Source organism: Schistocerca nitens, chromosome 2 (genome assembly GCF_023898315.1).
Source record: "Schistocerca nitens isolate TAMUIC-IGC-003100 chromosome 2, iqSchNite1.1, whole genome shotgun sequence".
NCBI classification, from domain to species: domain Eukaryota; kingdom Metazoa; phylum Arthropoda; class Insecta; order Orthoptera; family Acrididae; genus Schistocerca; species Schistocerca nitens.
In genome coordinates this window covers 127,973,379-127,996,658 of record NC_064615.1, presented here as the reverse complement: position 1 = coordinate 127,996,658, position 23,280 = coordinate 127,973,379, and the positions used below count along the sequence as shown (strand labels likewise).

Genomic DNA, 23,280 nt, shown 5'->3' with positions numbered 1-23,280 from the left:
AAGTGCAAAATTCCTACTCCTAAGAAAGCCCTGCTTAGCCCCCCTTCGCGTCTCGTGTAGTTAGTGCGGCCTTTTGGGCTGTGGTGGCTGGCAGCCAGGTGGTGCAAGCCTAAGTATTCATGTTAGGGTGTTGTAATATTTAAACTGCCTCTCCTATCTTGCGTTCCGCTATCCCTGATGCTTGGCAAGTACGCCAGGTTTTGTTGAATTTTATTTTCTTGCCGCAGTCTTTCCGGTGTTCTACCACTGCAGAATTGTTTTGTTGTCGAAGTCTCACATATCGCTCGAGCTCCAGTATGCGCTTTGTTACTGTCCTGCTGGTTTCGCCGATGTAGATTTCTCCACTCTCACAGTCCATCCTGCACATGTTTAAGGTTTGTAGAACGTCTACCTCGACCTTATTGGAGTCTGGCACATCCTAGATCTGATGGGTGCTGTAGAAGACGGACAGGACACCAAGTCGGCGGAGGTTTTTGCCAGTTCGGTCAGTGACATCCTTCACATAAGGTAAGAGCGCTGCTGGCTGCAGGTCGTCGGAGCTCTACCTATCTTACTTTCAGTAGTAACACTAGCGTTTTCGGGCATAACCGGCTGTGGCCTTTTCAAAAGGACCAAGTCGCATTCGCTGAAATAGATTTCACTTGGTTCCAGAAAAAGCAGCTGTGGATGGCTGAATGGAGATGTGAATCGTTGGAAAGAGAACTATCGAAAAGACGAAGATAAACCTGAGGAAGGACACAGATCAAGAACCCATTTTTACGTCTGTCTATTGTACGTTGAGAGTTCACGATTAACCACGGAAAAAGCTAATTCACAGAATAAACCTGTGCACTGGGATTCTAATCAGGATATCCACGTTCCGCGTACAACGCTCGCCAGTGCACGCATTACTACATGTGTCAATACAATACTCGGCACGTTTTAAGGAAGTAATACCTTACCTCAGTGGAAATTGGATTTTTACATACGAATAACGAAAAAAATGTAAGGAGTGATAAAAATTGGTATTCTCTTCCTTTTGAGAGGCATTACTGTCACCGGGTAACACGAAATAAAAAAAAAGGGGGCAATAACGAAAGTGTGACAGCTGTGACTGCAGTTATCTCAATGCATCTGCTTCGAATATTATTCAGCACGAGCCTCACCTTGAGAGAGTGCCAACGTGACTTAACAAGATGCTAATTACCTCCCACAAGAGGATGTGGGAAGGGAAGCAAAGAGCTGCCTGACTGCTTTGAGCAGGATGAACTTGTTTTAGTATGTTTGTCACAGCAGATAAGGCAGCCCCCGCTTTTATGAGGTGAAGACCAAGAAAATGGGGAACCAGAGAAAACTGTACCTTGCCTACGTACTTAAATGGGCAAGAACGCAAATACACGGCATTTATTGTCCTATCAGCGCATACCAGATAGGAAACTTAAGTGAAAACGCGAGCAATGCTCTCAGAATTTGCTGTACGCTTTCTTGTTACTACTCATATACATATATTAACATCAGTAGAACGAAAAACTAGTCTAAGTTGCAAATTTTTACTTTTTATTCATTCGATGACTAGTTTCGAGGCGAGACTCATTTTCAAATCATCATAATATTGTCGCAAAATTCCCAAGATGTCAAAAATTTGCAATGAATGAATACAATGCAACAGAAGTTCGTAAATATTTTAACTTGTTGATTTAAGTTACGTTGCGTTTCTCTGAAGATGTGCATGTAGCGCGACCCAAAACTGCATAGTAAATTTTAAATAAATTTTACTACGGAGCCGACTCATCAGTTTCGTCAACATAAGGCTCCCGAGATTTTTATCATTACCAGAAACGAAACTTTTCAGTGCGATATTCAGTTTCGAAAGTGTTACAAAAGAAATACTAAAAATCATACGCCGGTTACGTCTGTTTCTTTTTCGTTTTCCCAGACAGGCATAATCCGGCCGATGCCACTCAGTAGAAACGAAAGTAACATTACGGTTTAACGTCTCGTCAATTATGAGGTCATTACAAACAGCAGACAACCTCGGATTTGGGAAGGACTGAGAAGGAAATGCTGCCATACCCTTTTAAAGCAACCATCTCAGAATTTGTCTTTAGTGATTTAGGAAAATCACTGGGAACTTAAATATTGATGGCCAGACGGAGATCTGAACTGCTGTTCCCCCAAATGAGAGTGCCTTACCATTGCACAACCTTGCTCGGCACCACTCAATTAATTGGAGTTGTCATTCATGATATATAAATGTGTGTTATCTGATAAAACCACATAATTAAGTAAGGAAAAATATCATCTTACATTGATTCATGGCTATAATATTTTTCCGTCACTTACACACACACACACACACACACACAATGTCAGTGGCCTGATTCCTCTCTCCAATAACGTAGGTTGAGTCATGCTTAGATATCCACTGAACAGTAAAACTTTAATTCTATGACTCGATACATCACCAAACATCAATGTCTCATTGGATTCGAATTTTTTTTATTTCCTAATTTTTTTCAGCGATGACTTCCATTAGTGCATAATACTCAAATGACTGACCTAGTGCGTCTTCCTTAGGCGTTCTGATAAGCCTGTTGTGACATCATCAGGTAGCGAGTACACCTAAGAATACAGTCTCGGGCAATCAGTCATGCCGAAAAATCCCAACATACCACATTGCCTCGTTTCATTAAGTATTATCAAGCGGGGCGATGCCATAGCAAATAAACTGGACTTGCTTCCATCAATACTGGGCTAAAAAATCCCATCTGGCCATCCTGATTTAGGTTTCCAGGTTTCGCTACAATGATTGCACAGGTAATTTCTCTAGAAAGTACGCGGTTGACAGTCTTTATGATACTTGTCCGGTCCAAATTCGTATTCAGTTTCTAAAAACTGAATCACTGCTAATATGTTTAACTCTAAATTGCCTTCATTATTCACATACTTAAAGCAACAAATGTCTATGAGTAGCGTAAGTGTTCCAAGGGGGTGATTATTGGATTAAATTGCTTTACCAGAGCCATACTAGAAATTGATTTCAAAGTTCTTCAGTTCACTAGTATGAACTCTAACCTCTAGTAAGTGGAACAACTGAAATATTCTTTTATTGTATACTAGCTGTTACCTGCGGCTGCACTCATATCAGTAATTATAATGAGTGATTTAGAGTACGGAAGCTACTGTATTGATTATTTACTTTTGCGTAGGACCTCCAGTTTCAATAAATCTGAAGAACGACATTTTTGATTTGTCTCGCTACCAGTTTTTGGCATTGCCCATTCTCAAGTGTTTCTCCAGTAGGACACACCTCAAAAAAACCTTTGCATCACCCCGGTTCCCAGAACTCCTGAAGACAGACGTTGACTGTGGACAATGTATCACAGACACAGCCCCTTTGGCTATTCAGAGATGTCACTAAACATGCCCAAATATGTAAACAACAGTGGATGAGCAGCGCCTATTACGCTGAGGGAGTCCGACAGCCGATCAGTTCCACTCATTCCACCAGGAAGGAGTTACACTGTTCGTGTTATCTGCAGTTCAGCCATGTCTAGTCGGTAAATACCGCGGTTCGATCGCGTCCGCATTGTTACTTTATGCCAGGAAGAGCTCAACAAGGGAAGTGTCCAGGCGTCTCGGAATGAATCACAGCGATGTTGTTCGGACATGGAGGAGAGACAGGAACTGTCGACGACATGCCTCGCTCAGGCCACCCAAGGGCTACTACTGCAGTGGATGACCGCTGCGTACGGAGTATGGCTCGGAGGAACCCTAACAGCAACGCCAACATGTTGAATAATGCTTTTCGTGCAGCCACAGTACGTCGTGTTACGACTCAAACTGTGCGCAGTAGGCTCCCGACGTCCATGGCGAGGTCCATGTTTGCAACCAAGACACAGCGCAGCGCGGTACAGATGAGCCCAACAACATGCCGAATGGACCGCTCAGAGATTGGCATCACGTTCTCTTTACCGATGAGTATCACATATGCTTTCAACCAGACAATCATCAGAGACGTGTTTGGAGGCAACCCGGTCAGGCTGAACGCCTTAGACGCACTGTCCAGCGAGTGCGGCAAGGTGGAATGCGGGGCCGACGTACGCCGTTGGTGATCATGGAAGGCGCCGTAACGGCTGTACGATACGTGAATGCCAACCTCCGACCGACAGTGCAACCATATCGGCAGCATATTGGCGAGGCACCCATCTTCATGGACGACAATTCGCGTCCCCATCGTTCACATCTTTTTAATGACTTCCTTCAGGATAACGACATCTGTCGACTGGAGTGACCAGCATGTTCTCCAAATATGAACCCTATCGATCATACCTGGGATAGACTGAAAATGGCTGTTTATGGACGACGTGACCCACCAACCACTCTGAGGGACCTACGCGGAATCGCCGTTGAGGAGTGGGACAATCTGGACCAACAGTGCCTTGATGAACTTGTGGATAGTATGCCACGACGAATACAGGCATGCATCAATGCAAGAAGACGTGTTATTGGGTATTAGAGGTACCCGTGTGTACAGCAAGCTGTACCACCACCTCTGAAGGTCTCGCTGTATGGTTGTACAACATGCAACGTGTTTTCATGAGCAATAAGAAGGGCAGAAATGACGTTTATTTTGATCTCTATTCCAATTTTCTGTACAGATTCCGGAACTCTCGGAACCGAAGTGATGCAAAATTTTTTGATGTGTGTATGTGGCCACAGTGTCATCATTAATTTATAAGATCTTCAGATTAAGCTACTGTACGAGCAATAACGTTAGCTGCCCTTATGTGCGTCTGCCTGTTTGGGTGAGCATAGCTCCTGGTGCGCTCCATCTCCTCCTCCTCCCCCTTTGCCAATCAGCTGCCCCAACGCACGAAACAACAGTATGTGTAGCGCCACTGCCGAGCACCGTCGGAGAGGGGTGTGGACAGGAACATGCAGCTACTGATCATGGTACTGAAGCAGTTATACAATGTGTACGTTATGCAACAAATTTAGTAATTTTTAAGATGGTTTATGTTCACCGACATAAAAAATATGTTGTATTTCTTACTTCGCCCTCTTAGGGACAGATTTTTACTTTTACTTTCGAAAGCCTAGTTCTTTCTCAGGATTCGAGCTACCTCCATATCAAATTTGGTTGAAATCGGTTCAGGGTTTTAGTCGTGAAAATTTAATGGACAGATTTTGCATAGTGTGAAGTTCATTATTCGCCATGGTCTCATCTCTCCCGTGTGCCTTTATGGCATGCCTTTTGTTAACGTGCATATTAAACATGTTGAAGGTTGTATAAGCATAGTATTCTTTACGTTTAATTGTATTACGTAGAATGTACAGGGTGTCCAGAAAAGGACTCCCTGATTTCAAAATGAAATATCTCTAAAACAAAGATCGATAGAGGAATGCAGTAAACGGTATGTTTATTGTGAAAGCTGTAAGAAGTTTATACAGCAGTTTGAAATAATAGTTACAAAAGCTGCTAACAGATGGCGCTGTGATCGCCATACGTAATGCCTAGTATAAATAGTGATCCGAAGCCCAGAGCGATCAGTTCCACTATTGAAACGTGAAAGGAGGTTAGCGTACCGAAGGAAGAGATTAAAACCATGTTCTCCATTGAACAACGCCTTTTTCTGGTGCTAGAGTACCACAGGTTAGAAGAGAGTCCTACGGCAACAAGGCGAAGTTTTCAAGCACGATTTAATGTTCCAAAAGGACCCGATGCGAAAACCATTCGTACGCTCTTCGCAAAATTTCAACCAACAGGCAGCGTAACTGATGATCTAATGGGGCATGTTGGCCGCAAGCAAACCGCAGTTACGCCTGAAAATATCGCCACAGTTTCTGGAATTATTCAGCGAAATCCAATGTCATCCGTCCGTAGAATTGCATCTGAGACTGCTTTGAAGCGTTCCAGCACGCAGAAAATACTGAGAAAGAGCCTATACATGTTTCCATTAAAAATTCAAACGCACCAGGCCATACCCGTACGAGCTGTGCAACAAAGGGTTGCCTTTGCTAATCAGATGCTAACAATGATTGATAGTGAAGGATTTGATGTTGGCTGCATCTTGTTTACAGATGAAGCACACTTCCACCTGAATGGATACGTGAATAAGCAGAACTGGCGATTTTGGGGTTCCGAAAAGCCATACTGGTGTGAAGCGAAACCCCTGTATTCTGCTAAAGTTACTGTGTGGGCTGCAGTGTGCAGCAGAGGCATTATTGGCCCTTTTTTCATTCGAGAAACTGTCACTGGTGCACGTTACGTTGCAATTTTGGAACAATTTGTCGCCACACAGCAAGCGTTAGAGGATCGACCAGGTACTGAATGGTTTATGCAAGATGGAGCCCGACCACATCGGACCCAACAAGCGTTACGCTTTCTTGAGGAATACTTCGGGAATCGAGTCATTGCTTTGGAATATCCCAAATTTACTGGTGCAGGAAAGAATTGGCCTACATATTTGCCGGATTTGACTCCCTGTGACTTTTTTTGTGGGGCACAGTGAAAGACATGGTCTACCCGAAGCATCCCGCCATGCTGGACGAGCTTGAATCGGCGATCTCTGTGGCATGTGAATCCATTTCGGTTGAGACACTACGAAATGTGATGGCGAATTTCATTCTTCGTTTGCGCCACCTCTGTAGTGCCAATGGTGAACATTTTGAAAACATTGTGATGTGATTGTTTGCAAAGATTGTTTTCATACGATTATTTCACTTATTTATGCTGATATGAGCTGTACAGCGTACGCGCCATCTGTTAGCAGATTTCAAACTGCTGTATAAACTTCTTACAGCTTTCACAATAAACGTACCCTTTGACTGCATTCCTCTATCGATCTTTGTTTTCGAGATATTTAATTTTGAAATCAGGGAGCCCTTTTCTGGACACCCTGTATCAGTCAGTTAAAGCTTTTCCACAAATATAGTTGAAGTTCAGAGGGTAACACTCCTTTCACACTACTTTCTGCAAACGTCACGTCATTTTTACGTCACGCGCAATATAGACGAACCATGACTGGCTATCGACTTTCGTAAGCGTTCGATACGTGCCTCTCCAAACTTCATGCACGCGTGTCGGTGGTTTATAAAAACACGTCTTTCTTGGAATGAGCTGTTACAATAACTGCTACATGGACAGTTAATGCCATCATAAAAGAGTGCTCTCTCAGGAGCCTGTTATCGTCAGTAATTTTTAAATTAACCATGAAACATGTTTGCATTATAATTTTCAGTATTCCGTTTCATTGAAAATTTATCACAAACACTTTGTCGTTAAATGACTAAGTGGTGGTCTGGAGTTTAAAGAAGTGGGTTCGCATCTCGCCGTATGCATTTTTTCCATATTAGCGTTTGTTACCACATTCTGGAACTTTCTTACGAATGTAATACCAGTATTTTCTCCAGCATTTGATGTTTTTTACATTCCATCTGATTTGAGAACGAAGAAAAAAAATTTACCATTCCCGAGTGTGTGCTTAGGCAGAAACCTAAGACGACAGCTTGAATAGCTCCGACTAGAACGAGCAGCAATAACATTCATATTATTCCCTGTCACAAGTACTTCGCTGTTTGTTTATGAATGTGTGGAAATTTCCGAGTGTGTCGTTAGGCAGGAACCAAAGATGATAGCTTAAATTCCTGCCAGTGAATCGAGGAGCAATACAATTCATATTCTTCCTCGTCACGAAGTCGGTAGCCGATTATGCGGTCGTCGATATTGCGAATGACGTCAAAATGACGCCACGTTTGCAGCAAGTGTGAAACGAGTGTTACCCAAGTTCTGAAGTCTAAGAGTAAATGGCTTTTTCAGAGGGTAAATATATTCCATAATTTGTCGATTTTTCTTCAAAATCGATAAATATCTTCTACTACACACTTTCGAAAGTAGCCTGTGTTCTCCCTGAGAGTTCAGGCTATCTCCCTATCAAATTTCATCGACACCGGTTGAGCGGTTTGGTCATGAAAATTTTGAAGCTTTACTTTGACGTTTGTAATACTGGTATTGATTTTCAACCTCCGGTCACACAAATGGTATCATAGCTGGCTTCGACTTCTTAGGAAGTTATCAGTTGATCTGCTTAAGAAGCAAGAAAACAGGCGAATAGTAAAAAAATTAAGCGAATATATTAAACCAACCCTCCACAAACGACTATCGGTATCTGAAAACTTTGCATAGCAAATCGTCGAAGGACAGATGAACACTCCGGCAGAGGCTCCTACATCGCAAAGATATTAGCGCTCTCATTTGTGGAACTGAAGGCTACCGTCAACTGAATCATAGTGCACAGATTGTAAGTGTGAAGCTGCTAATGTGAGTCCGAAAACTTACTGAAATATGAAAGAGGCTGCGACGTACTTTCTGAAACCAAAAATTAGTAAGAATTACGTAACGGTAAGCTACACCTTCGCTAGAAGCGGACTGGAGGACGCCTGCCTATAGAGCCGAACTGCGAGTAGTTAACTGGTCGCCGGCAGTGAGAAGTGACCGCCCAAAAGCTAGTATCAACATGCTAACTACTACTACTACTACTACTACTACTACTACTACTACTACTACACCACTACATTATTATTCTGCAATTCACGCTTTCGTGCCTGGCAGAGGTTTCTTCAAACCACCTTCAGACTATTTCTCTACCGCTCCACTATCTAACGGCGCGCAGGAAAAATTAACTCGTAAATCTTTCTGTACGAGAGAATGTTGATCATTTATCCCTATGTAACTTCCTGGCAGATTAAAACTGTGTGCCGGACCGAGACTCGAACTCGGGACCTTTGCCTTTCGCGGGCAAGTGCTCTACCAACTGAGCTCCCAACCACGACTCACGCCCCGTCCTCACAGCTTTACTTCTGCCAGTAACTCGTCTCCTACCTTCCAAACTTAACAGAAGCTCTCCTTTCTTTCAGGAGTGCTAGTTCTGCAAGGTTCGCAGGAGAGCTTCTGTTAAGTTTGGAAGGTAGGAGACGAGGTACTGGCAGAAGTAAAGCTGTGAGGACGGGGCGTGAGTCGTGCTTGGGTAGCTCAGCTGGTTGCCGGCACGGTAACTCGGCGTGTTCGGTCAGACAGTTAGATGGCCCTCTGCAATAAAAAAAAACTGAGTTAATGGATCAACGACGAACTGAAACGGATGTCTTGCGACGTCCGCACCGAGCAGATGCAACGAACGAAAACGAACAAAATGAGATTAAAAAAAAGTTGGTAGAGCACTTGCCCGCGAAAGGCAAGGTCCCGAGTTCGAGTCTCGGTCCGCCACACAGTTTTAATCTGCCAGGAAGTTTCATATCAGCGCACACTCCGCTGCAGAGTGAAAATCTCATTCTCCCTACGTATGTTGACGGCAGTAAAATATTTTCATACTCAAAAGAATGTTGGTGATTCAAATTGCGTGGGAAAATCTCGTCGCGTCGAAAAACGCCTTCGTTTTGATGACTTTCGTCACAGCTCGCTTATCATATCCGTAACACTCTCTCCTCTACTTCGCGGTAATACAAAACAAGCTGCCCTTCTTCGAACTTATTCGATTTCTACTACTATAAACTGTGCACCGGAAGAGAAAGGAAGCCCAACAAATAAAAAGAAGGTAAATGACGTTTAAGACTTACTACTGTATGTAACTTTTTCAAGTACACATACAACAACTAGTTTGTGTTCATAAGAGTTGGCTCCAGAAACAGAGATAAATCGGGCGGGGGGGGGGGGGGGGGGAGGAAGGCATGACTGTAAAATGTCACCAATACTGTTTTCATCGACGACGTTATCAGGGAATGGATGAAGAACTGAATACCTCAAAATACAAGAACTGGGACATAAGTTTCTAAATACGATGCTTGTTGCCGAAGACCAGGTAACGACACAAGACAGGAAGACAAATTACAAATAGCGATACATAGATTAAGCATTGTATGTCTAAATTATAAACTGAAGATATCAACAATAAACACAACGACCTATTTAGCAAAATGGGAAATAAATCATCATCTGTAAGATAATAATAGACCAAGTGTACTATTTCCAGCATCTAAGATGTGAGAAAACGTTTGAAGAAGAGAGAGAAAAATACGAAAATAACACTTCTCAACATGCATGTGACACGATAAGAAGAACATTAAACGGTAAAACGAGGGGAGAAACCTAATTTTATAACGTCATGGCACTACCCACAGTACTAAAGGAAGAAAATAGTTGGACAATAAGATAAAAAGACCTAAGACAACTCTAAACATCAAAAATGAAGTGCCTTAGATCTGTGAAAGGTTGCAGAAGATAAGCAAAAACAAAAAAGGAATCCAATGAAAGCTGGGTCGGAAGGAGTATGTATTGCATGTGTCACCTCAGAGAACCCATCGACCAGCGATGAAACACAGTTATATTGGAAGGAATGTAGGTAGGCCAGACCAGGCCGTGAGTCCTGATCTTGGATTGCCACAAGACGAAGTATCTCTACATTCCCCGTCCTTCTGACTTTTCAGACAGATCTGATGGTGACCAGAAATATAAACTGGTTGCGATGCTATTTGTGTGATCCACATCTGAAGAAATACAGTCAATTTTTTACATGAGACATTCGTGTTTTTAAGCTATATGCATAGTCTGCTTTAATTTAAATATTATTTCATTATTACTTCAAAGGACGTATTGAAAAGAACATACTAACAAAAACGAGCCTTTGCCAGTTGCCAATGAATCTATCTGTAGACAAATATGGACGTAGCTAAGAATAGCAGCTTTATTCACCACTTAGTCTGAATGAAAGGGTCTTTTTAGCCCTCGGTAAGGCAATTTATAAACGCCGACCACTGTCCACAGTCAAGATGCGGAGGAGCATCGGAACACTGAGTGTAAACACAGTGTCCGAAGGAAATTAGATTACAGTTTAACATGTTATCGACGAGATCGTGAACTATGGTCAAATCTACCCCTTCTTAAGCTCATAACTGGCCGATTTCCCTTGGAAACCGTGGCATTCGTCGAGGAGTAGTCTTTAATTTTGAGAATTTAAATCCAGCTATTATGGAAACAACTATTTTAATACCCAAATACGTTCCGGCACTTTTGCGCCATCATCAGTGGGTACTTTTATTCGGGTTTCATTCACTAGAATGTTAAGATCTGTAGCATCTTCCTTACATTATCACGTAACTTATATTGACACACTTTTTTCGTGTTATCTGTCCTCATTTGTATGCTCATCTGTCCTAGTAAGAAATATAGGAACACGGTTATTGATTTTACTGGATCACATTGACCCAAGTTAAAATTTCGAATTTCAACGAACACAATGTTTTTGTTGTCGCTTCTGAGCCAGTCGATGCTGATTGGTACTCATGTTGGTGAAATTACACTCATTACGTGTGATTAGTCACCAGAGAGCACAATTGCGGGTTACGTTACAGTACAGTATTGTTATCAGCGTATGGTCGTCATCCCATGGGTGGGGCTGGGTAGTCTACAGACAACTTCAAGGGTGAACGCCCTGTAAGTCGGCTAAGGTGCTGCTTCGTGGTCCAGAGATATCAAAATGTACTGTAACAGGAAGAATTAATCAGAAACAGATGTGTCTGACGGTACGCTTCTAAATCTCTGGAGAGCACTGTTGCTTTACGTTGCTCCAACTGAGGGTAATAATGACTTATCACTATCGGCATACCATTGTTAATTTACGCTATAAACCACAACTGAGTTTCAGGGCGCAAGACTTATTCTAACATTACATGCAAGGTGCAGACGCTTCATGACCGAAAGTATTCGCCTGTAGACACGGTGGAAGTGGAGTTATTCAGACTTACACATGCTAGGCTAGCTGCCTCAGGGAGACGAAGTCTCCATCCTGTAAACAAACTGTATGTTATATATTTCAGGCTTAGGTCACAAATTATATTCCACTCCCTAGCAAGTCGTCGTAAAATGATGGGTGGAAAAAGAAGTAATATAAATTACAAAATCAAACTTCTATACGTAACTATAAGTACTTTAATACTTAACACAGTAACTCTTTGAAGTACAACTGAACAGGCCAGGAGGGGTGCTGACAATGAAGCGCAACATATCTGCTCTCCGACTATTGAAACTGAAGGTTACTGTTAACAACGCAAAAGCATAAGGTTGGCAATTCTTGAAACGCCGTTATAAAACTGACCTATTGACAAAGCGAAATTATTGTGACATATACCGTTCTCGATGTGAAAATTTAAGAACTATTAAAAACTAAGTGTCGGCGTAGGTAAGTGGAGGCACAATGGAATCACATTGTCTCCCGCCCCATGGACGTGATACGCGGGTGGCAAATGCGTCATCGGCACCCGCAATTTTACACTAAAAAGCCAGTGTCACAGAAATATTAAATCAGGATGCTATTAGCCATGTACGAGACGGCAGAAAAAGCAGCACCAACATCTTAAAAAGGACGGAAAACAGGATTAACAGGCATCATAAAAAGCCACAACAAATGTCCAAAAAGGGATTATGTATATTGCTTTGTTCATTTAACAAATAGTGTATCTTTTAAAAACATAAAAAGTTTAAGTTCTTTAAATGTATTCAAATGAAAACTTTTAGGAATATAATGACACATCATCAAAATGTTGAACCAATGTGTCTTACTTCATGTCCTAATTTTTTTTTATATGGAGGGACTTCAAAAAGTAAGTTACACATTATTATGGCAGGCCAAGTTACTTTTATTGACCGCTGCACTGCACGTCGAAATGACACAAATACGTGACACTATTTCTCAATACAGTCACCCGGTCTCTGTAACAGGTGGTCGGAACGTTCTATCAATCGAATTCCACGACAGAAATCCGCTTCTTCGTCACGTAGCCAGTCAAGAACCGCTGTGTGAACGTCCTCATCGTTGGAAAATCTGTTTTCCACCGACGCTCTTTCAGTTTGCTACAACGATAGAAATCGTGTAGGACAAGATCTCGACCGTATGGCGGATGCTTCCAAACTTCCCATCTAAAATGCTGAAGCAAACCTTGTGTTGTGCATGCCGTTTGGGGTCAAGCAGAAGAACAACGTCTTTGTTCATGTTCCTATCGTTTTGCTCACAAGAATCTTACTGCCCCGCGTACTTCAACTTCGGAGTAAGTTCCCAGCTGCCGTGCTGTTTCACCGGCGCCCTGTGATGCACCTGTTGAGGGTGGCGCAGCTAACCCAGAGCACGTACTCTCTTCTGACAATGAGCTGCTCTTATTGCGCTGTGGTCTTAGCGTGGGAAGACGTGTGTAACTTAGCTTCTGAAGTCCCTAATTAGAAAGAGCAATAACATTCTCTCACGCGGACGTCGAAAAATCTGTCCGTCTGGTCTTCGCAAAATTTCGGATAGGTGCCACATTTTATCTTACGTTCTGTAGGGTCGCAAGTTGTTCCGAGCGAGCGTTTGTTTTTTGATGGCTTGCTGCATGTAACTATGGGGGCTGACATCTAGCGGCCTAAACGAGAAACACACGAGCATCTGTCACTGCCTGGACGCGTACATTCACCACCTATTAAGAACTTTTTGAATCAAATCCACACTCGAATGGTGATCTTTTTTCCCGGTCATTGATTAATTTTTTTGATAATGACCTAAATAAATGATATTTAATATTATTGAATCATTTTCCAAATCGGTACACAACCTTTTGTTATTCAGAAGAAGATTGTCTAAAATCTTCAACATCGTAACTATCAGTTATGGAGATAAAAAAAATTGCTAAAAACGTAAAAAACGGACACTTAGGGAACTAAATTCAGTTACGAAATATAATAGTTTATCTTTTGGTATAACTGAAAAACAAACAGAACTCTCAGATATTGAAACTTTATTTTTCGTTTTCGTAATATAAAAATTAGACAAAATTATTATTTGTGTCTAATATTGTCGTGGGAATACATGTGAGTGTGTACGTGGGACATTCGTCAGATTTAAATGTTGCATGATATACCGTCTTAAGTAATCTGCAAGAGTTACAAAAGCCTGTCGCGAGAAAATGATCCTAGGGGATTTACCCACTTTGCAGGTGACGTATGTCTAGGTGTGATTGCTATTGTAACAGAGCAGCCAGAAAGTCAGGTGGAGTAAAATCTGTATCTAAAGAATAATTTCGGAATTATTGCCTTTTCGTTTTCGTTTATTAAACATTACCTTAATATTTGCATGTCAGATTGACGCAAATGCGTCTGTGTGTAACGATTGGTGCAGGCCAGTTTTGGCGCGAGTATGATCAGCCAATCAGAACTGAGACGGTTCCCGCTCGTTACCTGATAGTTATACTGGCAGTGAGGCTGCAAGAAGGGAGTCGCTCGCCAGTTTCGGTTGCGGAAGGACATGTTAAATGTGATGTTTCTCATTATGTATCAAATGAAGGAATGTTGAGTTCCTCGCATTTGATACGTGTCGTGACTAACGCTGATGTAGTTACGGACAGTTCTGTGAAGTGTGGAAGTTTTGGAATTGTTTTGTTGGAATTACATTCGGTGTGAAAATTTGGCCTCCATAGTATCTGCATGGCATGTTTCAGTATTCAACCACTGAGCATTTTTGGCGAGTAGTTTCCTTTTTTAGAAATCCACAAGAAGGACCGAATATAAGAACTCATGTTAGTGGTGGAATTAATGACTGTGAAAACGTGATTTAAATCGGGTCGGGTTTGGACAGATTTATGGCTGCTGTGCATGTGAAGTGTGTGTATGAATCACGAACCGGAAAGTAAAAGCCAATAGTTTAAATTAAGACTGAATAGTACCGTTTCTTTGGTTACAAGGACAAAAACATTTTTGTGTGGAAATTTCGGAAATTATTTTCCAGAAGCCAATCCATTTTCTTCCTGTCCGGTAAAATTTTAATGACAGTTTTCTACAGAACTTTATTTCAAATGGTTCAAATGGTTCAAATGGCTCTGAGCACTATGGGACTCAACTGCTGAGGTCATTAGTCCCCTAGAACTTAGAACTAGTTAAACCTAACTAACCTAAGGACATCACAAACATCCATGCCCGAGGCAGGATTCGAACCTGCGACCGTAGCGGTCTTGCGGTTCCAGACTGCAGCGCCTTTAACCGCACGGCCACTTCGGCCGGCTCTTTATTTCATTACTAGAGCTGCACGGCTTCAGTAACTGCAGATATTAGATGGTGGTTTTTATCAATGCTTGTTTTAGATCATCTTGTAAGTATCTACGTTGCCCAGTGAAGAGACATCGAGCGGACGCAGTTCTGAGCTAAGTGAATTTTAATTTGCAGCCTGCACAAACAAACCCTGCCCCACAGCAGTACACCTGAAAGAGCATTTATGGTCAACTATTTGTTGTCAGTCTTCTGACTGGTTACCGAGCGAGGTGGCGCAGTGGTTAGCACACTGGACTCGCATTCGGGAGGACGACGGTTCAATCCCGTCTCCAGCCATCATGATTTAGGTTTTCCGTGGTTTCCCTAAATCGCTTCAGGCAAATGCCGGGATGGTTCCTTTGAAAGGGCACGGCCGATTTCCTTCCCCATCCTTCCCTCACCCGAGCTTGCGCTCCATCTCTAATGACCTCGTTGTCGACGGGACGTTAAACACAAATATCCTCCTCTATCTTTTTCTGACTGGTCTGATACAGTGTGCCACTTACTTCTCTCTTGTGCCAGCCTGTTCGTCTCAGGGTAGTAATTACGTGTAACAAGTGACTGTAGACGTTGGCTGTACAACAGTTTTCATCCTCTACAGCTCCCTCAAGTGCAATGGCAGTACTCGGACGTCTTAACGCACGCCCTATCATCCAGTCCTTGGTCCTACCAATGTTTTCCACACGTTGCAATACTCCCCAATTCTGTAGTGGAACTCATTTCTTATCTTACCAGTCCACTACTTTGCAAAATCCTTCTATATCATCTCATCTCAACTCCTTGTGCAGCTTAATGACGTCCATTACTTTACAACAGTTATTCACAGCTAATTTTTTAATACATCAAGTTCCTGATTCTAATTATCCTGCTTTAGAGGCAAACTGCGCAATCCGTGTATCATAATCTGGTAATACTTCCAGTTATACTGCGGTCCATGTATTGGCTTTAGCCAGTGATAGCTTCTGAACAGGTCGAGTTCTACAACTACATATACGTCGAACTCCGTAAGCCACTACACGATGCATAGCGGAGGATACCTTGTACCACCAGGCTTTCCTGTTCCATTTGCCAATGCAGTGAGGGAAGTAACTACTGTTTATATGCTTCCTTCAAGCCTTAATTTTCTTATCTTCGAGTTCCCTAAGCGACATATACAGGTATGTTGGTGGATGTAGGATCGTTTTGCAGGCTCTCGCAAATACCGGTTCTTTAATTTTTTTTCAGTTGAATTTCTCCGTAGGATGATTTCTTCTTTCTAGGGTTTCTCATTTGAGTTCACGGAGAATTTTCATCATATCTGCGAACTGACAGAAACAACCGGTAGCAAATCTAGCATCAAGCCTCTGAATTCCTTGATTTATTCCTTTAATTCGACCTGGTGGGTGTCCCAAACACCCGAGCACTACTCGAGACTGGGTCGCACAAGTGTCTTCAACGCGATCTCCTTTATGGACGAGCAATGATTTTCCTAGAATTCTCCTAATAAACCGAAGTCGAGTTTTCGCCTTCCATACGACCGATCTTAGGTGTTCGTTCCACCTCTATACTGTAACTATGCAAGGCTACGCCCAAACAGCACGTCAATAATATTGCATTCGAGCATTACAGGATTTGTTTGTCCTACTCATCTCCATGAACTATAATTTTTCTATATTTACAGCCAGATGCCACTGATCACACCAAGCAGAAATTCTGTGCAAATCATTCTGCATCTTCCTATAGTCACACATCGATGACACTTTCTCGTAGCCTACGACCTCATCAGCAAACAGTTGCTGATTGCTGCTCATCCTATCAGTTACATCATTTATGTACAGGGCTATTACAAATGATTGAAGCGATTTCATAAATTCACTGTAGCTCCATTCATTGACATATGGTCACGACACACTACAGATACGTAGAAAAACTCATAAAGTTTTGTTCGGCTGAAGCCGCACTTCAGGTTTATGCCGCCAGAGCGCTCAAGAGTGCAGTGAGACAAAATGGCGACAGGAGCCGAGAAAACGTATGTCGTGCTTGAAATGCACTCACATCAGGCAGTCATAACAGTGCAACGACACTTCAGGACGAAGTTCAACAAAGATCCACCAATTGCTAACTCCATTCGGCGATGGTATGCGCAGTTTAAAGCTTCTGGATGCCTCTGTAAGGGGAAATCAACGGGTCGGCCTGCAATGAGCGAAGAAACGGTTGAACGCGTGCGGGCAAGTTTCACGCGTAGACCGCGGAAGTCGACGAATAAAGCAAGCAGGGAGCTAAACGTACCACAGCCAACGGTTTGGAAAATCTTACGGAAAAGGCTAAAGCAGAAGCCTTACCGTTTACAATTGCTACAAGCCCTGACACCCGAAAACCGATGGATCGGTCGTGGTGGAGATCATGATCAGCAATTCATGTCCTGGCCTCCACGCTCTCCCGACTTAACCCCATGCGATTTCTTTCTGTGGGGTTATGTGAAAGATTCAGTATTTAAACCTCCTCTACCAAGAAACGTGCCAGAACTGCGAGCTCGCATCAACGATGCTTTCCAACTCATTGATGGAGACATGCTGCGCCGACTGTGGGAGGAACTTGATTATCGGCTTGATGTCTGCCGAATCACTAAAGGGGCACATATCGAACATTTGTGAATGCCTAAAAAAACTGAGTTTTTGTATGTGTGTGCAAAGCATTGTGAAAATATCTCAAATAATAACGTTATTGTAGAGCTGTGAAATCGCTTCAATCATTTGTAATAACCCTGTACGTAGATAACAAGAGCGGTCCTATCACACTTCCAAGGGGCAGTGCTAACGATACCCTTGTCTCTGACAAACACTCTTCGTCCAGGACGACGGAAGAAGTATTCGAGCCACTCACGTATCTGGAAACTTATTCCGTAATCTTTGAACTGCTTTAACATTCCGCGGTGAGGCATTGTGTTCAAAGCTCTCCGAAAATCTAGGAATACGGAATCTGCCTGCTGCCCTCCATCCGTGGTTCGCAGCATATCGCTTGAGCAAAGGGCAAATTTAGTCTCGCATGACCGTTACTTTCTAAAACTATGCATATTCGTTGGTAGAGGTTTTTCAGTCCCACGGAAATTTATTATATTCGAAATCTGAGTAGGTTCAAAGTTCTGCAGCATAACGATGTTAAGGACATTTGTGCAGGCGTACGGCTTCTTCGCCGGCACACCGGTCGGCACTAGGAAACGTTGTATAGCAGTCTCTGAACTAGGCGCGCCTATGACAAAAGAAGACCAAGACACGCCCCCAGGCTACTCGCCGAAAACGCCCCCTGGGCAGCGTGCATATAGGCAACCGCCGCCGACCGAGCTGTCCCAACCGTTCAGTCTCTCAAGCTCAGTACCTCAGTACGGCGCATCGGAACTCAGTTCGCATTGTAACTCCATACGTCACAGTGTGCTCCAGTCTCCCACAGTGATAGCCGCCGCCTCGCATCTTAGCTAACTGTGAGGGAACGTTAGTCATTGTATATAGTTGCGATATGGACACGAACATCATTGAAGTTAAGTACCCAATTGGTTCCTGTAATAGAGTGTATTTAACCATGTGTGCATTTTGAGTTGTAATGAGAGGAAACCGACCACCCACCGATCATATCACCCTCCCCTCATCCAGCCAGGAATCACAGAACATTACAGAAACGCAGACCCACAACAACATTAACCCTTTAATTTTGCGTCTCTATTCTTTTGCTTTTCGTACATACAGGAGTCCCATGCGCTCTTTTTTAGTCGCTTGGAACTTCAGGCTGGATGAAAGACCGGACGACTGATTAAACCTCCATTAACGAACGTAAGGGTAAAAGTTCAACCTTTAGAGTACTTATGTGCTGAATTACATCAAAGAAAGTACGTAGCTTACGTATGACAGTTGCGAATGGCCTTGATATCGATTCTCCAACACTCTCTAGTTTGGGATTTATCGAATATAAAATGCAAATGCTAAACAGTCGAATGACATAGTAGAACAGAAGTAATACCCGGCGTTCCCCAAGGAAGTGTTATAGGCCCTCTACTGTTCCTGATCTATAATAACGACATAGGAAACAAGCTCAGTAGCCGTCTTAGATTGTTTGCAGATGATGGTGTCATTTACCGTCTTGTAAAGTCATCAGATGATCCAAACGAATTGCAAAATGATTTAGATATCTGTATGGTGCGAAAAGCGGCAATTGACCCTGAATAAGGAAAAGTGTGAAGTTATTTATATGAGTACATGAGTACTAAAAGAAATCAGCGAAATTTCGATTACGCGATAAGTCACACAAATCTGAAGGTTGTAAAATCAACTAAATACTTAGGATTGACAATTACAAATATCCTAAATTGGAACGATCACATAGACTGCGATTCATTGGCAGAACACTTAGAAGGTGCAACTGGTCTACTAAAGAGACTGCTTACACCACGCTTGTCCGCGCTATTCTGGAGTATTGCTGTGTGTTGTGGATTCCGCTTCAGGTGGGACTGGTGGATGACATCGAAAAAGTACAAGGAAGGGTATCTCGTTTCGTATTATCGGGAAATAGGGGAGATTGTGTCACACACATGATACATGAATTGGAGTGGCAATCATTAAAACAAAGGCGTTTTTCGTTGCGATGGGATGTTCTCATGAAATTTCAATCACCAGTTTTCTCCTCCGATTGCGAAAACATTCTGTTGGCTTCCACCTACGTAGGGAGAAATGATCATCACGATAGAATAAGTGAAATCAGGGCTCGTGCATAAAAATTTAAGTGCTCGTTTTTCCCACGTGCCGTTCGAGAGGGAACCATAGACAGCCAGGTTGGAGGTGGTTCATTGAACCCTCTGCCAGGCACCTTATTATGAATAGCAGAATAATCACGTAGATGTAGTACCGATAAGGTTCTGTGCATTTGATCTCACAAGATCTGACATCTCATTCTAGAAATGATTAGGTAAAAAGTCAATTTTTTTAATAATATAGAACTGGATATCGAAAGCCTTATGTAATCATTTAATGGAATAAATCCGATCACAGAAAAACCGGCAACGTATAGTCTGGGAGACGAGTCTTTGGCATTGAAAGCTCGGTAGCGTCTTTCCGTTGCCTAGCGACCGCAGGCAGGCAGCCAATGACGGCCTGACTTTGAGCGGGTAGCAAGGGCCACGTTGCCGCTCTGAAACCCGGTCGCGCGCGCTTATGAAACTTACCAGTGTCTCGCGTGCAGGCGGTGCGGTCGTTCGTCGTTTGCCTGAAGTTGAATTCGCAGTTTATTTCGTTTTTGTTGTTTTTAGTGTTTCTTTGTTTATGTTTCGTTGTAAACAATGTCTAGTGCGGCGGGTAGTACCAGCCCAACACAAGAAGTGAAACGGAGGAAGAAAAGTGTGCTACACACCCAGGCCCGTGAATTCGTGTGCTCTGTGAGGGATTACTTTGAGAAAGAAAAGGGCAAAGGTGGGCCCTTAATTCCTGTTGTTCAGGTTGTGAAGAGAACTGCAGCAGCATTGAAAATAAGTAAGAACACTGTTGTAAAGATAGGGAAAGAACAGTATAGTGTAGATTGTGACGAGAGTGGCACAACAAAGCTGCACACACCAGGAAAGAAGCGACCGAGAAATAAGCAGGTGACAGCTTTGGACGATTTTCAGAAAGACACTATTCGTCGTCATATATACAGCTATTATAAGAGAAGGGAACATCCCACTATCTAAATTACTGGTGTCGCTTCAGAAAGACGATCTTTTTAAAGGGAGCAAATTTTCATTGCGTACAGTGTTGAAAGACATAGGCTTCAGCTATTCACTGTTTAACGGACGCAAAATATTAATGGAAAGGACAGATGTAGTTGCATGGCGGTGCAGATTTCTGCGCAGGAGCATGGGTGTGGAATTCGAAAGTATAGTGTGGTTAGATGAAACTTGGGTCAATGCCAGCCATTCTTTACGTAGAGGCTGGAATGATGGAACGCCCGAGAGGACAATGGCAGTGCCTGTTGGCAAAGGAGGGCGTATTATTGTCTTACATGCAGGAACATCGAAAGGTTTTATGCCAAACTGCTTGAAAATGTTTCGGTCAAAAAAGACGGGAGATTACCATGAAGAAATGAACAGTGTAGTATTTCAAGAATGGTTCGAGACATCGCTTATGACGAATCTGACAAGTCCATCAGTGATTGTTATGGACAATGCGCCTTATCATTCCGTTGTTCACGATAAGGCACCAGCCTTGGCAACAAAAAAAGACGATATCATTCAGTGGTTGAAACGGCGAAAAGTAGATTTCAGAGAAGATTTAAGGAAGGCGGAACTGCTCGAAATTGTGGCACAAAAGAAACCCCAATTTCCAACATATGTAATTGACGAGATTGCTAAAAGGCACGGGCATGAAATCGTTCGGCTTCCTCCATACCATTTGAAGGAGTGTGGGCGCAGATAAAAAATTACATTGCTGCAAACAATAAAAAATTCACGATCTCTGAAGTGGAAACTCTCCTTCCGGCAGCTATCAATAAAGTGACAAGCGGGACGTGGGCTAAAATTGTAAACAGCACTGCAAGTGCCATCAGAGAGGCGGCCAAAACCGAAGGGGTTGTGGAAGAATGCATCGAAAATTTAATTATACATCTGGGAGAGAGCAGTGATAGTTCGAGTAGTGCTGAGGAAGACAATGTCAAATCAGATTCTGACAGTGATGTGAGTGGTGTTTTTCCATTACAGTAACCACAACGTATTCAGGAATGTAAGAAGGGAGTTTGCTATCGATCTACAACCAGATCATCAAATTGTGAGTACTTTCTTCAGATTATAACTCTTAATACACTGACCAATTATTCTGTAGCTTGTAGTAGAACAAATTAATAATGCTAATACTTAACAATGGAAACCAAAACTGCTAATGTTCAACAACTTGCGAAAATAGTTTTCATTTCAGTTGTGAAGTTTAACAAATAACTTTATTATGTTTCAGCATCTTAGATACTTGTACTAAATAGCTCTTATCAGTTTTCGAAATAATATATTTCAAGCATCAATTTTAAATAAATTCACGCGTACCAATACGACTTGTATTTTGTCTCGCTTTTATTTCTGCTGCTAGAGAATGCGTGTAGCAGACAGGGCACCGCGTGCTGTGAGCCACGTTCGGCAACAGCGCCGTCTGCCCGCCGGAACTGTCAGTACCAATCACTCGTCTCACGGACTATAGGTCTACGCATATGTAGTTTCCTTCTAAACTTTGTAAGTAGGCTGTTTAGGTTTTTATGTGGCTCTGTATGAAAATCCTTTATGAAAATCACTGACTCTGCTGTGTGCACTCTTTGGCTGGTTGGACTCATTGTTGGAATATTTGCTATTGTAGGGTTCGGCAGTTGGATGTGAACAGCACGTAGCGTTGTGCAGTTGGATGTAAGCCGCCAGCAGTGGTGGATGTGGAGAGAGATGTGCCAGAGTTTTGAGAGGTTATTATGAGCGAACGATCTGGACGTGTGTCGGTCAGAAGAAGGAAATTTGTAAGACTGGATATCATGAACTGATTATATATATATAATGACATTTGAACACTATTAAGGTAAATACATAGTTTGTTCTCTATCAACATCTTTCATTTGCTAAGTATGCCTATCAGTAGTTAGTGCCTTCAGTAGTTAGAATCTTTTATTTTGGCAGTATTGGGCTGTATAGCAGTAGTTCGAGTAACGAAGATTTTTGTGAGGTGATTCATGAAAGGTATAGGTTATTGTTAGTCAGGGCCATTCTTTTGTTGGGATTGTTGAAAGTCAGACTGCGTTGCGCTAAAAATATTGTGTCAGTTTTGTGATGATCAGAATAACTAAAGAGAGAAATGCCTGAGTAAGTTCAGTTTTGCTCAGCTGTTTGAAAATCAAATGACGTAAGAGGCTTACTAGCACAATCATTCATAACTTTTTTAAGGGGATGTTTCAACTTTCATTGGAAAGATGTGCCGAGTATGATGAGTGGATGTTGCGCCGGATCCGGCGTTTGGCCTAGGTTCATGCGTATGCACCACAGCAAAGCAGTGTGTTGCTTACAGGCGTATAGTGAAAATGGCACATCACCAGGTAAGGCTTCGAACGTCCGATGATAATCGGGGGCAATGCGCTTGGACCATAGCATATCTGAGATTACACAAAAATTCGAGTTTCTGAGGTCAACATGAAAGGTGTGCGTAGATTTTCGTAGGAATTTTTCTTGCTTTGGACGT

The 23,280-nt window shown here is 42.5% G+C and overlaps 1 protein-coding gene across 2 annotated transcripts in view; it reads right to left on the bottom strand.

Annotated features, from left to right (window-relative positions):
• Nucleotides 1-23,280, bottom strand: part of LOC126235821 (anoctamin-10) — a 310,819-nt gene that overhangs the window by 204,590 nt on the left and 82,949 nt on the right. The window lies entirely within an intron of this gene.